General features: G+C 42.0%; 1 protein-coding gene across 1 annotated transcript in view; it reads left to right on the top strand.

The window, feature by feature from the left end:
- KCNQ1 (potassium voltage-gated channel subfamily Q member 1) overlaps positions 1-18,020 on the top strand; it is a 551,524-nt gene that overhangs the window by 75,661 nt on the left and 457,843 nt on the right. The window lies entirely within an intron of this gene.

Raw genomic sequence — 18,020 nt, 5'->3', positions numbered from 1 at the left:
GTTTTGAGTTAAGTGAAAGAATAACGGAAATTAGTATTTTAAGACTCTCTTCTTTTTTAGTAACCTTATAGCAGATATTGCAGAAAAATGCAGTGGACTAATGGGGAGAGGATGAAAGGCAACCGGTTCAGTTATTTTCTTTTATTCTCTTTATGGGGTGGTCTTTCTCTTCCCAAAAGTAAAATATATCATATAAGTAAAATATATCAAGATGATGAGGATGACACATAGCAGCCTTTGTAAGTCACAAATGACTGTTGTGGAAGAAAGATTTATTAACTGTTAGTTTGAGAAGTTGCCAATGGCTTTTTGGTTTTGAAGGTCCTAAAAATCACCTTGACCAAAAATATTTGACTGGCTCTAATACCTAAAATTACTATAACTGTTTAGCGAAAGATCTTTTTCCAGTTTGTTCTATTTGTCGCCTTGAGACCATTATGTATTGTGATAGACCCAGGCCAGTTGTGAACAGCAGAGTAGTAGAAGGGAGATATACTGGCCACTGGATAAGCAGTTTTCTGTTCCCTGAGCGACCAGAGCAGGGGCTGCTCTAGGCTAATGAAAACACCCGACTCCAGTTAACCTGCTAAGAGTCAGGTGAGGCTGTTAAGCACCTGATTCTAATTAAGGCCCCTCCGATGCTATAAAAGGGCTCACTCCAGTCAGGCCAAGGGGAGCCAGGGAGCCAGAGTAGAGGAAGTCCATGCGAGGAACTGGGAGCAAGAGGCGTGCAAGAAGCTGAGAGTGAGTAGGCATACTGCTGGAGGACTGAGAAGAACAAGCGTTATCAGATATCAGGAGGAAGGTCCGGTGGTGAGGACAAAAAGGTGTTGGGAGGAGGCCATGGGGAAGTAGCCTACAGTTGTAGCTGTCGCGCAACTGTACCAGGAGGCACACTAGACAGCTGCAGTCCACAGGGCCCTGGGCTGGAACCCAGAGTAGAGGGTGGGCCCGGGTTCCCCCCAAACCTCCCAACTCCTGATCAAACACAGGAGGAATTGACCTGGACTGTGGCTTCTACCAGAGGGGAAGGTCTCTGGGCTGTTTGCTGACCCACAGGGTGAATCTGTGAGGTGAGCAAATCTGCCAATCAGCGCAGGACCCACCAAGGTAGAGGAAGAACTTTGTCCCAGTATGGTTTCAGTGCTTGTGCTGAATAACTTGTTTGTTAGTTTCCATGTTGTGTTGGGTGGTTTTTTCACACAACAACAAGGAAAAAAAATGTTTTTAACAAAGTAGGAAAATGTGGTGGATGTAAAACAACACAAATTGACCTAAGGTTTTGTCTGCATAGGGACGTTCAGGAAAGTTAAGGTGACTTAATTAAAGGTGTGAAGTTAACGTGCATTAAACCCCTGTGTGTATGCTCACAGTCAGAAGTAAAGTGGCCTAAATTCACTATTGCTTTATCCTCCTTAAAGGTCACTTTTTAATTCTGAATGAAAGTAGCCACCCAAGACTCTCTTGAATATTTTACCCCTAATCTGTTATCATTTAGAGGAGAGTCTAGTGGTTTAAGTTTTCCTTGCTTGAAATTTTCCTACCTCATATTAGTTCCATTTATTTTTATCTAATTTTATTTTTTGACTAATATAAATATAAGCAGTTAAATCAGTTTTTTACTGACAGAGGTTCCTCACTGTAAACCAGTATTAATGTTGTGCATGACTTTGAAGATGAGAAAGTACTACTGAAATGTTAAGTGTTTTGGATTAAGAGTCATATAATCTTATAGTGAACTTTTTGCTTCTTCTATATTTGGAACTTCCTCAACTATGTCCACACTAAACTTGTGCAGGCACAATGTCTTTTTGGCTCTTAAGAAAAAAAAAAGTACTGTAATTACTCCGTTGGGCCTTGGTTTAACATTACTGCTTATAGAAGTTCTTATATTATTATTTTTCCTATTTTGCTATGATTTTCGGACAATTTTAATAAGCCACTCAAGTGGAGGAAAATAGGCTCTTAGGGGAACCCATAGAGATTTTCCCATACACTGTCATTGTTAATCTGATCTTTGATCTTGAACTAGTGATGTCTATTAATAAAGAACAACTTATCCAGGTTATACAATTCACACCCGCACAGGAAGTTCCTTTCCTTCTCCTGATGCCATCAAACTCAATTTGGTTTAATTTCATCTGCACATTTTTATTACCATAGCAAGAAGTAAACAAATGAACAAGATGACCTAAGCTATTAATAGCGCACAGGATATTGTGCAGATGTGGTAGGTTTTTTGTGAATGGATAGAATCAATTTTAGATCAGACTTGAATTATTTGAAAATATTTTTAATAGTGATAACCTCTAGCACAGTATTAGGCAAATGGTATTTCTTTGAAAGTGACAAAAGGTAGCATTAGAATAATAAAATGAATGGACTCAAACACTGTTAGACTGAAAAACATTTATTGTATTGTTTTATAAAGATTAAAAACCATTTGCACTTGTAGAGAGGTGGGATGTTGGGAGACTTATGCAGTTTAGGCTTTTTGTTACGCAAAGACAGAAAAATGTTCAGTTTTCCAGATTTCTGCCCTCAAATCTGTCAAGTTTCCCTCATTTGGACGGAGACGCCATCATTTTAGATTTAAAAACTGCCTAGCTCTATCTAAAGACAAAGGATTCTTTCCACTTTCTTCCCTGAGATACTTAAAATCTTCTTCAGTTTTGAGAAACAAACAAGCAAAAACCTCTCCCGTGGTTAAATTGTCATAGCTTCCTATCCCAGTCTCTCTCTAGAGAGGACAAAAAGTGTTAGATACACTTCCTTTTCCTTTAGCAATCCGTGCTAGCCACCTCCTGCATTTTGCATTATTAATTTTAACTTGTGGCATAACAACGCTTCCTCATTACTAAACAGGGATTGCTTTAAGGACTGTATGTTTTTGTGCCTTTGTAAAAATGTGCAGAAGTTGAAAAATGATTCAGAACCCCCACCCCTTTTTTGAGGTGTTATTCCAGCACAACTACATGGATGTGAACTTTAGAAAGGCTTGAAAAATGTACCAGTCATCTGTGAGGCAAATCCGAAAGTTGGAGCCTCATTTGTGAAGTGACACCCTGGTGGGAATTCCAGACTTCTGCCTCCCTCTAGCAGTTAGGCAGGGTCCAAGGATTTGTATAAGGTGCTATTCCTGCAATCCATTCAGGGTCTCCACTTCTTCCTTGCCAACCAGCACTGATACGGGTCTTTTATTTCAACATACTATATAGCTGTTCCAGAAGAAAAAAACGTGTGGCCCACTGGGACTATATTTTAATGTGACAATTTCCAGTGTGGGTAGATGGACTTTGCACACAAGATCTAATATGGCCCTGGAGATGTTTGAAGTGTAATAAAATTTATTAGTTTTCCCCCCAAAGAAACATTTAAAAAAGCAATTAAAATATAACCTCCATACTTTCACCTCTCCCCACTGCTACACCTCATAGTAATATGTCATCATGCCAAATTCTTAAATATTGTGGTGGTATTTGTTTTGTTTTGTTTTATTTTTTTAAAGACCTCCAAAGACCTCCAAGATTGCACTAAAAATTTATAATTAGCTCCAGGATTGGGCATGTGGGGAGAAAATGGTTAAATCTGAATTACTTTAGAATTTGACATTATCCACTCATGTCCTTTTAAAGTGAGTTTTACCTCTTTACTGAAATATATAGGCAGATTCTCTGCCCTGATCCCACTCCCTTTGTGCTCTTTAGATCATGCATAGGGAGTAAATAGGGTGACCAGATGAGAGACGTGAAATATCGGGGGAGGGGGTGTGCTGGCGGAGCAACAAAAAAAAAAACACCCAAGAGCCGGCGGCGGAGGAAAAAACAAAAACAAAAGGGAAAAAAAAAAGAAAAAAAAAGAGAGAGAATGCATAAGAAAAATTGGTGGGGGCTGAGCACCCACCGGCAGCTCCACGCCCCACCTCCCCGCACCAGCTCACCTTCAGTCTGCCTCCACCTCCCCTGAGCTGGCTGCTGCATCCTGCTTCTCCCTGCTCCCTCCAGTGATTGCGCTGCCATACAGCTGATTAGCGCAAGCCTGGGAGGGAGGGGGGAGGAGGAGGAATGCGGCGTGCTTGGGGAAGAGGCGGGGCCAGGGTGGGGATTTGGGGAGGGATCCAATAGGGCAGTGAGGGGGCGGGGCCAGGGTGGGGATTTGGGGAGGGATTCAAGGGGGGAGGCAGGGGTGGAGTCGGGGCGGGGGCCAAAATATTGGGACAATTTGCATCCTGACTGAACATCAGTCGGGACACGTGACAAACAAGTAAATATCGGGACAGTCCTCATAAAATCAGGACGTCTGGTCACCCTAGGAGCAGAAACCTCCTCCAGCACGGGGGAGTTCCCAACAAGTGTAGAGCTAGCATAGTTGGCTCTGATATGTCCCTCTGTGTAGCCCCCAGTGCAGTAAACATTTTGGGGGTGAAGAGTGATTGGAACCCAATGTGTTGCAGCCATTCCCCTACTGGAGTATGGTTCCTAGAGGCCAATATCCAGTTGGGGCAAGATAGAGCAGCCCCCAGGCTACTCTGGACTGAAGCTGGGAATCAGGGAGCTGTATCCAGTTTAACATATATTATGTGAAAATGGTACAGATGATGTTGAGGCTGCTGAACTTGGTTATGAGATGTGTGTTCGCTTGCTTGCTTTTGAGAATGTAGAGCTCTCAGAATTGTGAACACAGAGATACAGAAAGTGTGTATTTGGACAAGTGAAGTTGAGGATATCCTCATTTCCACAGCCTAGACAAGGAACAGTCTCTACCCAGGTCATACACAGTGCCAGAGTTCTGCAACCCACTTTCTAGCCCTTTTGATATATTTATATTCCCTTAGTGAGGTGTTTGTTTATCTATGGTCTCTTTCACAATTCTTTTCATTATAGATCTAGGCTTTATTTTTAAAGAAGCAATCCAGTTTGTATATGCCATCCTCCCCTGGCCAAAAGTCTGTAAACATAGTTCTGTCTGGGGAATACTAGTGCTTTCCTGCTATTTTAGTCTTTGTATTAGAAATATGCTGCTGTTAAAGTTCAGCAGAGGCAGTGGGTAATCTTTTTGAATGCACTGAATTGGCACACTTCTGTAGACAGCAAATACCTCCAGAAAAGTCTGTAGCTGCCTTACCATTATTAAGCATTTTACAGAGCTGTATATGTACATGGTACTTTATAAAACATAGACAAATGTAATCCCTGCTTTGAAGAACTTTTTATTGCAATTAAAAACTAGTTCACAAATCGATCTGCTCTTGTGCATAAGCAAGCCACTTGTACAACATTGCAACATAGAGTCCTAATGAATAATCATAAGACTAGATCATACTCCCTTCTCCGAGTGGCGAAATCTGATTTCACCTCAGTTTCAAGATTTACTAAAACCAGCAATGCTTAGATGAAGGACAATACATAAGAGTGAAGACTCTCAAAGCACTTCTCAGATATTTATCAGGCTTCTTGGTTCTCCAGTCTAGCTATTTTACAGCAGTGGATGAACTGAACATTGCTACTCTGTGCGCAGAATTCATATCCCCCACAGATTTCTTTGCTTCCCTGCAGAAAAATGACTTTCTGACAGGGTAGCAAAGGGAAGCTGCAAGAGCAGTCATGCACCACTCCCTCACTGCGCAGGTACATCATTTCACGTACCCGGAGCAGCCGGCAGAGAGGTAAATCACTGCGGGGCTGGGGACACCCCAACCAGCGGCTTCTACTGTGAACCGGGATCAGCTGCTAGTCCTGGTTGGGCTGGAGTCCGAGAGGACAGGACTTCTCTTCCCATGCAAGGAGTGGTTAGGGCTGTGTCGGATCCACCCCCAGAAACCTCCCCCAGCTGCAGGAAGCTCAGCATCCACCCCTGCTTCCTGCTCCCAATGCTCCTCAGCTGTGGTGGGAGGGTTCACTGTATGGGGAGCTGCTCCCCCAACCCCCGTGCATCCAGACCTCCCAGATACCCCCACCAAGTCTCACCCCATACACCTAGAACCCCCCTAACCCTCCATAACTGAACCTCACCTTATTTGAACCTCAACCCCTGCATCTGGAGCCCTCTGCCTCTGGACACCCACCCCTGCCTCCACACACCCCTGTGTGGAGCTCCCTGCACTCAAACCTCCAGCCTGATGAGCCCCATCCCCTTGAACCCCCACATCCAGACCCCCACACACACTCCCAATTAGCTTCACCCAGACCCCCGCCCCACCAAGCCCCACTCCCCCAGCACCCAGACCCCCCTGCTGAGTCCCCCACACCCCTCTGCTGAGCCCCAACTACTTTCACCTGGAAGCCCCTGCAGAGTCCCATTGCACCTGCATCCAGACCCCCCACACCTAGACCCCCCCACTGAGCAGCCTGCACCCAGACTGTCCCACACAGAATCCTCTTACCTCACACCTAGATCTCCCCACACTGAGCCCCACCACACTTGGATCCTACCTGGTTGAGCCTGCCTGCCCACATCTGGTGTGCCTGGTGCAGAGGGGCAGAACACCAGGTTCTGTGGCAGGCCCAGGCCTTGTGCTGTGTCAGGGTTGGGTGCAGCCTCACCACTGAGTCTGTGGTCCCTGGGGCAGGAGGAGGGGGAGGCTGCAGGGTGATATTCCACCTTCATGCAATCAGTGGCCTGTGCTCCTCACTGCCATGCTGGAGCCTCTGCATTTATTTATTGACAAATAAAACTTATTGTGTGCAGAATTTTTAATTTTTTGGTGCAGAATGCCCTCAGGAGTAAAGCATGTCCTGAAGACTTGTCCTCGCGTTGTACAGCAGGCAAGTGGGGGAAAAACATGAAATAAAGGGCTAGATCCTCTGTCCTGCTCAAGCTGCTTTTAGCTACTCTGCCAATACAAAGCAACCGTAAAGCAGGCACCTTGAAGACAGGAGAACCCTTGGGTGGTGTAGAGCAACTACAGCAGCTCCTATCTCCCCACCCCGTCCATGTCAGCCTTTGATGCAAAGAATGTGGCAGAGGGTATCTGAAATCCTCTCTGAATCCCATTATGTTAATTCCTGGCTTCTGAAACCGGCCCCTTAGGGCTGTGGGCAGCTGAGTACCAGAGTGGCATTCAGGGTGCCCTACCACCAAGGACTGACTGAGCCCATAGCTAAGTCCCAGGATCAGGGAAATGTAAAGGTGGTGGCTGATTGTTCCTGGATTATGTAAAACCAATAATGCTACATATTCTTGAATGCCATCTACTGGCCCTTTATCTATTAACGATTTACATATAGAGAGAATTCTTGTAACATAGACTCCCCTATGCCACCCCTCTAGTCCTGCATTAAATGCAGCTCGACTGAACAAGAGGAACTGAGCTATAAAGCCTTGACGTCTGGACTTCTAGTCCCATGAATGATGCAGGTTTAAGCTATTCTTCCAGCAGACAGGCCTTCTGGCATAGATGATCCAATTAATGTTCCTTTCCTCTGCAGTTGCTCAGAGGTACTTTGCAATAAAGCAAAATTATGTGAGTATTAGTCATGTTTCTTTCTTAAAGGTGTGTGTAGATAATATTTTTGGTGCAGAGAGATATTTATTTTTTAGGCTATTAGGAAAATCTGCATTGTAATAGTTACAGTTATTACCTCAATGTTTATTTTAATGAAGAACAGGGCCAGCTCCAGCATTTTTGCCACCCCAAGCGGCGGGGGGAAAAAAAAGGCTGTCAGCAGCACTTCTACCGCCACTGCTTCATTCTTCGGTGGCAGGTCCTTCCCTCCAAGAGGGACCGAGGGACCCGCCGCCAAAGAGCTGGACGTGCTGCCCCTTTCCATTGGCCATCCCAAGCACCTGCTTGCTGGGCTGGTGCCTGGAGCTGGCCCTGATGAAGAAAGACAAACATTTGGAGACAAGTCTATTAGAGGATATTGCTATAATTTGAAGAATGGGACAGAGTGTTATCTTCCTTTCCTGATTTCTTGTAGTGCTGCAAGAGGGGGATTGCAATGGATACCAGTTATCTCCCAGCATCATTTGTTCATTTAATCCTGGCACAGCATTTTAATGGTTGGATTGCAGTGCTAAACACATTGCATGCTACAAAATTCCTTGTAATTGGTAGGTATAATGAGAGATTTAACCAGTCACTGTATCTGCAACAGACAGTGCCATGGGAGTGTTGAATGGCGACCCACTAGGGTGAGAGGTGAAAAATTCTCCAGCTGTAGTGAGAGTGCAGTAGTATGTGGGGCAACACAAGAGATTGGTATCTGTGTTACCTGGCGTGCAATTAAAAACTTGAATTGTGGGGCTGTCTTTCTGTTTGGGGCTACATGATCCATTCAAACTAGAATGATCTTGAAAGGAGGAAGATGGTCTTATGATTAAGGCACTGGACTGAAAGAGATCTGGGCTCAATTTCTGGGTTTGATGCAGACTTCCTGTGTGACCCAGGCAAGTGATTTCATCTCTCTCAGCCAGATTTTCAAAGGTGTTAAGTGCCTAATGATACAGATAGTTGCCTACTAAGATTTTGAAAAGCATCTGAACAGTGTTAGGCACCTAACCTGCTTAATGGGATTTTCAAAAGCACCTAACTACCTGTTTTTACCTTAGAGGTTCCTAGGCACTTCTGTGCTTCAGTTCTACACCTGTAACAAGGGGATATTTCCTTTCTCTCACCTTTTTTCTGCCTTACCAAAGGTGTTTTAAACAGGAACTTATTTTTGCCCCGTGCACATACAGCACCCAGCCTCTAGCTGCTTACCATAATAAAATAAGCAAGCAAACCACCACATATCCTTTACTGAAATTATATCCTTTTACTGCTCAGTTACTTTTTGGTGTTTCTAGGAGAATACAGTATCTTTGTCTGTATTAGGGTCGTGAAACCCAGTCATGGACAAGGACCCTATTGTGCTAGGTGCTGTACAAACACAACAAAATGCATTGTACATTTCACCAGCCCCTCACTGGAATATTTATTTAGGCATGATCCAGTGTCCTTGAATTTGTAATTGAAGAGAGAAAACACTTCGTAATAGCCACCTCTTGCACCAGCCAAAACAAAAACATCAGAGAACAGTAGTACACTTTATTATTAAAACCACTTCCCAAAATTGTTACCTAAATTATATCTAATGTGCCAAAAAAAATTTCTCTCTCTCTCTCTCTCTCTCTCTCTGTGCATGTATAGTGGAAACCCTTTTTTTTTCACTTTAAAAAAATCAGATCCTATTAGGTTTTATAAGTTAAGATACTTTACTTAATTTATTTTATTTAAAAACAAAACAGAACAGTAGACTAAACTTGGCAGTTTTTCAGAAGATGGTTCCAAGCACACATAAAGAAGATGGAATGTTTGAGTTCAAAATGTTTCAGCATCTGAAAATTAAACCGTTACCTTGAACTCACTTCAAAAAGAGGGGGAGAGGAGGTGACTAAGGAGACCTGAAATCAACAGTACTATGTCACTGCTGGAAAACCAGTTTTACTGGTACTGCAGCACTGGATTTCTAGGACACGCTTTTCCCTCCCCCCCGCCCCAACCTTTTCTTAGTCTGTTTCTGTATAAGTTCTGTTTTGTGTCTTGCGGTAAGAACAAAGTATAGGCTTTCAGCTGGGAGAGCAATTTAACATACATTGTTTATGACGGTTTCCATCTATGGTGTTTGTTCAAACCTAGTTCTGCTTGTTGTGATAAACAGGGCAGACAGATGTCCCCATATACTCTGCAACATTTTGTAAATTTGCTGCTCACTCAGACTTTTTAGCCCAGTGGTTTTGTGCAAGGACTAGCAGGATCTTGGTAGTATTAGAAGTGTGGCTTCCCCGGATGGACATTATCCTTCTGCCTTAGTTCCCTTGTAAATAGGGGAAAGAGTATGCATAATTAACCATGTGCATTCTTTCCTCATGTTCCCACTTTGGCAGTGTGCTTAAGCACATGCGTGTTTTCTAAGCACGTACTTAAGTCTCATTTGAAGTCAGTGGAACTTAAGCAAGTGCTGAAATTTTGGCATGTGTTTAACTGCCTTGCTGAACTGAAGGGCCTATATCAGAGCTGTGTAAGGTGGGAGATATACCAATGAATTATTTCTAGCATTGACACAGCCTGTTTTATTAACAAAGAGTGTGGTGGAATGCATGTTAAGCCTTGAACAAGTTTAACTGTATTAAACCCTATGCACTGCTCTGTCGTGTGGCCGAGTTGCTTCTAGACCAGGGGTTGGCAACCTTTCAGAAGTGCTGTGCCGAGTCTTCATTTATTCACTCTGATTTAAGGTTTTGTGTGCCGGTCATACATTTTAACATTTTTAGAAGGTCTCTTTCTATAAGTCTATAATATATAATTAAACTATTGTTGTATGTAAAGTAAATAAGGTTTTTAAAATGTTTCAGAAACTTCATTTAAAATTAAATTAAAATGCAGTGCCCCCCGGACTGGTGGCCAGAACCCGGGCAGCGTGAGTGCCACTGAAAATCAGCTCGCATGCCACCTTCAGCACCCGTGCCATAGGTTGCCTACCCCTGTTCTAGACTAACTCTACCCACGCCATGTTCCCTGGTGTTGCCTCAATAACTGCTCCAGGGAACAAGAGTCTTCTGCCTCCAGTTCTGCTGATCATCATACACAGACTATTATAGTAGGATGAATGCTGAGTTTTCCTTTGTATTGTTCAAGGAGAACCTAATAAAAAATGAGTTTGACATTCAGAGGGAAAGAAGAAAATAAGTGATCACAGCATTCATATAGTTGTGTGTTTGGATCCTCAAGCGATCCAGGGAAGATCTGTATTTGGTATAATAAACAATAGTAACAAAAAGCAGTTTTCTGCATATCCTACGCTGCTTTATGGATACAGAGGCTAATGAGAGAATTAGTGTGTGAAACCTATCTCTGCATCTGCTGTGCTTCCATAGCCATTAAGGTAGTGCGTATATGCTATATTTCCACCTAGGTGAGCCTGAAACATTTATACAAAGAAATGCTGAAAAAATGTATTTTCCCCCTCTTCTTCACTTCTTGTGACTGTCTCCCTGCTCCACTGTGGTTCCATGCTGGCTGTGCTATTACAGCATAGTACATGTTGGGATGTCAAATCGGAGTGAGAGGAAAGAAAAAAACAAACAGAGCTTTTGGTTAATCATATTCAGAATTTCCCAAATGGCCTAGTTTCTGAAGGCAGTGAGTACATACTGGTGAAGTTTCTGGAATTTGATATTTAACCTTTTCTAGGTCACCTTTTAATATTCCATGCACGTATTTTGACGTCCCTGCTCAACACTACTTTGTAATCATCTTGCTGCCCTATCTTGCCTTCTCCCCACGGCTTTGATAGCATCCTTACTGTGTGCAATACCTTTTTATTTTGAAATAAAATAAAGCATCTTGATATCTGGTTTGAATTTCTATTCCAGTCATACACGCATACATTCCAGTCATACACTAAGGCCTTTCCTGCAATAATTGCAACTCTGTGTAGTGAATGACTTAGATTCATTGTGTGCTCTGTGTGTTGGTGTTTCTCCCAGACTTAAATATTTTTACAGTCACCGTTCTAATTTTCCAGATGATCCAAATAATCCTAAATCTGGTGCTAGTACTGCTTATCATTTTCTGCATTGCTTATTTCAGTATTGGCAGTGGATGACCTTGTGTGCTGGATATTCTCATTCAGGTTCTTCACGTACATGATCAAATCTCTCTGCTTTCATACACAGAATCTAGAACATGGGTAGGCAACCTATGGCACGCGTGCTGAAGGTGGCACACAAGCTGAATTTCAGTGGCACTCACGCTGCTGGGGTCCTGGCCACCGGTCTGGGGGGGCTCTGCATTTTAATTTCATTTTAAATGAAGCTTCTTAAACATTTTTAAAACCTTATTTACTTTACATACAACAATAGTTTAGTTATATATTATAGACTTATAGAAAGAAGCCGTCTAAAAACGTTAAAATGTATGACTGGCACGTGAAATCTTAAATTAGAGTGAATAAATAAGGACTCAGCACACCACTTCTAAAAGGTTGCCGACCCCTGATCTAGAAGAAGAAGCTTCTCTGGCTAAAAATGCAGCAGATAGTTTAAAAGTGCCATTGTTTCCTTCAGGAAGCAGAAACTGTAGTTTGCTTTACAGCTGGAACAAATACAAATTAACAGGAAGCTCCATCTGCCAGTCCTAAGATAACACAAGCAGAGGATATTCTTGTTTATCTGGTTAAGGCTTCTTGATGAAAGTGACATCGAGTGACTGGTACAGTAATCTCTGTTAGCTTGACCTCCATTGGACATTTTGGACACTATACTCCTCCATACTTCACAGTGGAGAGGGAGAGAGCAAATCCATGAAGAGGACAATGGTATGTTCCTACAGATGGGATGCTGGCTGTGTAAGATGCTGTTCCACCTGACTACAAGGCTACTTTTCCCTCTGCTAAATACCATTTGTGGCCCCAGCTATGTTGGTGAAGGGGGAGGAATGACATTAAGCAGCATATTTCTCCACCCTGAGTCCACACATACATTCCCCAATAAAACACATGGCAGATTCACAGGGAATATCAGTGGAAGAATTAGTGCAGCCTTATGCTTAACTTGTCTCCTTTTCTGTAAAGGCTAACCTGTTTACTAACCATTAGTGATTTATTCTTGGAGACTTCCTGCTGAAGCTGCCTTTGGCTGCAGATCTTTGCAAGTGATTGCTCTTCTGTAAGCCCTTGCTAGAGTAATTCATGTTTTGTCACTCCTGCAGCATCTAGACACACATTCATAGGTTCATTTCTCAGTCACCTACTGTGTAGGTTCTGTTTAATTTGCAGCATTTTAACATTTCTCAAATTAATTGGTTCTCTGCTAAATCTGTTTGAGTTTGTTAAGCAGTATATTTTTCATTCAAGGATTTCAAAGCTGATGGCTACAATGCGCTTAACAGGCATAACTAAACTGATAAAGGTCCCAAAACAAGTCCAAAGGTAAAACATAGGAGTCCTGTCTCAGTCTTTTTTTTTCACCCCAGCCCACATTCTATTTTAAAAAGAAATCCTTTTGTTAAAGAAACATTAAAGTTCTGGAGAACCTCTGATATTCCTCACTTGCATAACTGAGGACTCATTTACTGTCATGTACATAGACTGTATAATGTCCCATTGATCTACACTGATCATAGGACAAGTTTTCCAATGCATGCCCCAGGTCAGATAAGGAATACAGCACCACATGGTCTTTTAAGTGCATATTGCTGTCTTACTAAAAGTCAAAATTTTCTTAGAACACAGAAAAATGTTTCTTTTTAAGAGGCTGAATTGATTTAAATCATGATTTAAATTCAAGGGAAAAGCCTAGATTTCAATCAACTTTCCTATTTGTTTTCCTTCTTATTTTCTAAAGAGAGGTAAATTTTCTTTGGTTGATATAACCATTCGAACATGTTGATTTACAACTAAATTGAGCCTTTACATTAGACTTAGTAGACACCCCCCCTTAACCCCACCCCTGAAAAACAAAAGAACAATTCAAGACTTCTGCTCATGTAACCCCACATGCCTTTTGCTCTGCAGTATTTTATTTGTTTAGAGGCCGAGAGGGAGGCAGTTGAGAAATTAGTGGATTTGTGTTTGTTTGTATCTGTCTGTGTACACATGCAAGGAGACAGAGTAACGCCATTTACTTGAAGTGACTAGAACCATCAAGAACTAAGGGCTGGTAGTTGCAGAGCAAATCCGTTTTTTTCCATGAGCTGGAGAGTAAGTTTCCATGATTGGAGTCATAAATATTCATAATTTTGAGAACTGAGCCAATCAGAGTTCAGGTAGAGAGAAGATATAAAATAGGAGTGAGGGACCATACAGATGGGCTAGAGGATGATCATGATGAGATTACATGATGGTGCCTCCTGCAGCCAGAGGCTGGGTCCCAACGTCTGTGATGCCTGCTAGTCTCTTTCACCCATAGCACAGCCACCCTCCCCACCCACCAAGGATCAAGCCCTTAATATTGTACCTGACCTATTGTACCATATTTATAACACTTGATCTCAAAAGTTAAATGTTTTCCCCCTTATTCTTTATACAGAAAAGTAGCCCCTTTAATTCATGTTTGGATTTAGCATATTCATTTTTATTTAAAGTTTTAAGATGATAATATAAGTTTAGGCCTTAATATATTTTGTATTAAATTCAGATTTCATTTTAAAGAAGTTTATTTTTTAAAAGAAAAACTTATTATAATTTAAATAACAAAATAAAATATAATTTAAATAAAATCTAATGATGTTGTAATTTTTAATCTATTTTTTTATCCACCCTGCTTTTAACAAGGCAAAGTTCCTCACCCACCCCACTTTTCAAACCACTGGTTGGTATTCAGAATATATGTACTTAAGTCTATATCCCTGACACTCCACTTCAATGACCCATTGAGAATAGCTCTATAAACACAGGATTGCAGAGCTCGTCATACTTTGACATGTAGCTTACACAAACCTGTCAGTCCCTCAAGCTCTCTTACTCCATCATCCACTTCTCCCAACATGTCATCCTCTTTAGCTCCTGCTCTAGCTTGCTACCCGTCTTTCTATCTGTGCTTTGGGCCCCCTTCCTCCTTGCTCCAAGTGGCTGCTACCTGCATCCACAGAAACTCTACCTTTTCTCTCTCCCAGATGTTGCTATGTACCTGAATTTTCATCCCTGGAACAATCAAAAAATATTCAGGGGTGAAGTAGCCAAAAAGAGATTGACAGTCCAGGGAAAGATGTTCTGATAGACACCCAAGCTAAATTATATCACAGACTTTGCTGTGCACTAGGATAGTAATGAAACCAGTGTGGAAACCCAGCAAAGTGTGGGATAGAGTATGAAATAACTTGTTAGGCAAACAATATCCCATTTCTCCTGTACATTTTGCAATGCGGTGTATTTTTAATTAGAGATCTACTTTCTTAGAGCTTGTGATATTCAGTATAATCCTTTTCACTGCCTGCAAACTGAGAATACCATTTTTATATACCACTGTTGTCTGTAGTAAAATCTGAAAACTAAATGTTAGTATATGGAAACTTTAAGACGTTAAAACCACAGAGATATACAAGATTAAATAATGATGCTGTTATGCATTTTTAATGAACTAACATACTCTGTATATGTAAATACCTTATGAATCATGGATGTTGATGAATGTGATAGGAATCTGCCAGCATTTAATCTGAGCAGTGCAATGTACTCTTCCAATTTGTGTCGCCCTTTCACAGCTACCAAAGCTGTATCCTTAGTAGAGGTTAAATTTTGCTTAACAAAATTGTTGACTACTAGAAAGCTGTTTAGCAAAACATGATTTATTCATCAAAAGTTTGAGGCTACAGCGCTAGTATTTGCATTATATAGCTGCATATTGGACAGACTGGTGACTCGGAAAGCTTTACGTACACTTGCCCACCGGTGAGTTGCAGACAAACAGGATCCAGCTATGAGAGTTTGGGGGAATGGCACATGGGGGAGAAGGTATGAAGCCCAGCAGATATGAAGTTTTATTTTATTTAACACACACATTTAGAAGACTTTTTGGAGAGCCTTTTTCTCCAGCAGGCAGAAAGGGTTAACAAGATCATTTGCTACCACAAGAAAGCACAAGTCAAATGTTGTTCTTGGTTAAAACAAAGAGAGCTGCTGGTATGTGATATAACACTTCCTGAAAGTCTGACACCTCCAACTTTGTAACACATTAATCAGAAGCTGTTCTGAAAATACAGAGCAGACCTGAAAGTAACATCAGTGCATTATCGCTTATGCTCCATTCACACACAGAGAAACTAGTTATCTATTTGAGAGCTTGAGCCCATTTGCAGGGCCGCTGGGGGGGGGGGGGGAAGAGGGGGGCAATTTGCCCCAGGTCCTGGGCCCCACAGGGGCCCCACAAGCCCTGGCCTGGTGGCAGTCCGAGTCTTTGGCGGCATTTCAGCGGCTGGGGGCCCTTCAGTGCTGCCGAAGATGCGGAGCGACTGAAGGGGCCCCCCGCCGCCAAAGACCCAGACCGCTGCCGGGTGAGTACAAGCACCGCTTTGCCCCAGGCCCCCTGAATCCTCTGGGCGGTCCTGCCCATTTGTGTTTCATCATAATATGAATTTTGGATTTCCTTTGCCCACCATGGTCTGTAAAGTTTGAGCAAAATCACTATAAAAATAAGTCCTGATCCAAAGCTCAATCAAGTCAATGGAAAGACTCCCACATGAGAGAATCAAAAGTTTTGGTCAGATCCCAGAGTAGAGTTAGGCTACTGGTCAGGGGTCATGCCAAGGATCAAACCGGAGTCAGCTGCACCAAGGGTCAAGCCAGAGTCAATAACTGGAGTTAGGGTAAGGGAGTGGGAACCAGCCAAGGAGGCAGGAACTTGGTCTCAGAGGTATGATCATCAGCAGGCCTAATGACTAGTTGCTCAGAAAAGGGGTGTGGCAGGAATAGGAAGCTTTATGATAAGTGACCAATTGGCAATCTGTTGCTAGCCTACTGATCCCACCAAGTCAGTAGGTGTAGCCCCTGTTTGTGGGGTTACACATGTATTTCCCCTGCCTGGTCTTCCAGTGCAGTAGTGCAGAGCATAAGGCTGTCACTCAAACTCTACAGGCTTGGCTTCAAGACCTGCAGTGCCTATTACCTACAAGCGGCAAATGTCTGTGCTGTGGCTCTAAAGGTTCTAATCTTGCTGTTGACATATGTGAGTGTCAAGATGATAGCAGGTCTCTCTTTTTTTTTTTTGCTTTTTAAAAATATCTAGGAAGTTACATATATAATATATATGGTATTTATATCTATATATTCACACACAAAGTACAATAAAATAATATTAAGGTTACAAAGTCAGACACTCAAAAGGTAGGAAATGCCAGTGTTAAAATTGCCTGTGCAACTTTGTCAGCCTCCTTGTGTGTATGTGTTATGATAGTATTTAATTACATGCTCACATACTATTTTCTCCACAGGACCTCTGCCTCATTCAGTATACAGAATCGACTTGCTCTGGGAGTGAATTAAAGTTGGGTAGTGAAAGAGACTTGTCTATAGGTCCCCTGCTTCATTTGTTCGGATGTTGGAATCTGTGTAGTGAATGAGGCGGGAGATTGTAGGAAGAGAAAGGATAGTCTTATGCTTAAGACAATTGAATATTGCCCTAGAGAACTGGATTCTATCCCTGTCTCCATCACAGAGTTCCTGTGTGATGTTGAGCAAGGCACTTGAACCAGACTTTTTCCAGCTGGTCATTAATAGTGTGCTCTTGTTTTCGTAGTACCATGGGACCTGATTTGCAGAAGTGCTGAGCACTCAGATATGCAGCTGAAATAATTGTGAGTTGTGCTTTGAACATATTAAGTGCTGTATAATGCTAAGTCCTCTGGAGAATCAGATCCTAGGTATTTCAACTTGGGTACCCACTCATTTTGGGTACTTTTGACCTTAATTTCTCTCTGCCTCAGTTCGTAAAATAGGGATAATATGTCTTCATCTCCCAAGGGTGTTGTGAAAATAAATATGGTAAATTGCAAAAAAACAACAACGTAGGTATATAGTAATGAGCACCAAAGAAAAGCCTATGAGAAAATTAATTATTCTGGTTCCAGAGCAGGGTTTGAATAGTGTTCGGTAATTAAAGCATGGGGATCACACCGAACAATGAGGAGAAAACAATATTGAATAGCTGTTCATTAACTGAAATCCATCCATCTTGTGCACTGAATGAGGCAGGGTCCTAGGGAACAAAATAGCATGTGATTATGTAATTAAAGACTGTATCCTAATGCATACACATAAGGGTGTCGAATTACAGTTGCACAAGCAACCTTAATTTTGGCATTTCTTTACTTCTCAAGTGCTTGGCTTAGTAGTCTTAATGATCTTTTAACAGGTTTTTTTTAGTTTTATTTATATATTTATATATGTAGGACTGTGTGTGAGAGAGAGTAATATATTTATTTCATGCTATCATTCATCCTTGTGATGAGAACATTCAGGTCTCAGAGGAAATGAGGAGACTTACTGAAAAATAGCCAGAAAGGAAAGAAGCAATGCAGAAAATAATGGGTATCTGAGATGTTC

This window comes from Mauremys mutica, chromosome 4 (genome assembly GCF_020497125.1).
Source record: "Mauremys mutica isolate MM-2020 ecotype Southern chromosome 4, ASM2049712v1, whole genome shotgun sequence".
NCBI lineage: Eukaryota > Metazoa > Chordata > Testudines > Geoemydidae > Mauremys > Mauremys mutica.
The sequence above is the reverse complement of the archived record's forward strand: the minus strand, read 5'-3'. Positions and strand labels throughout refer to the sequence as shown.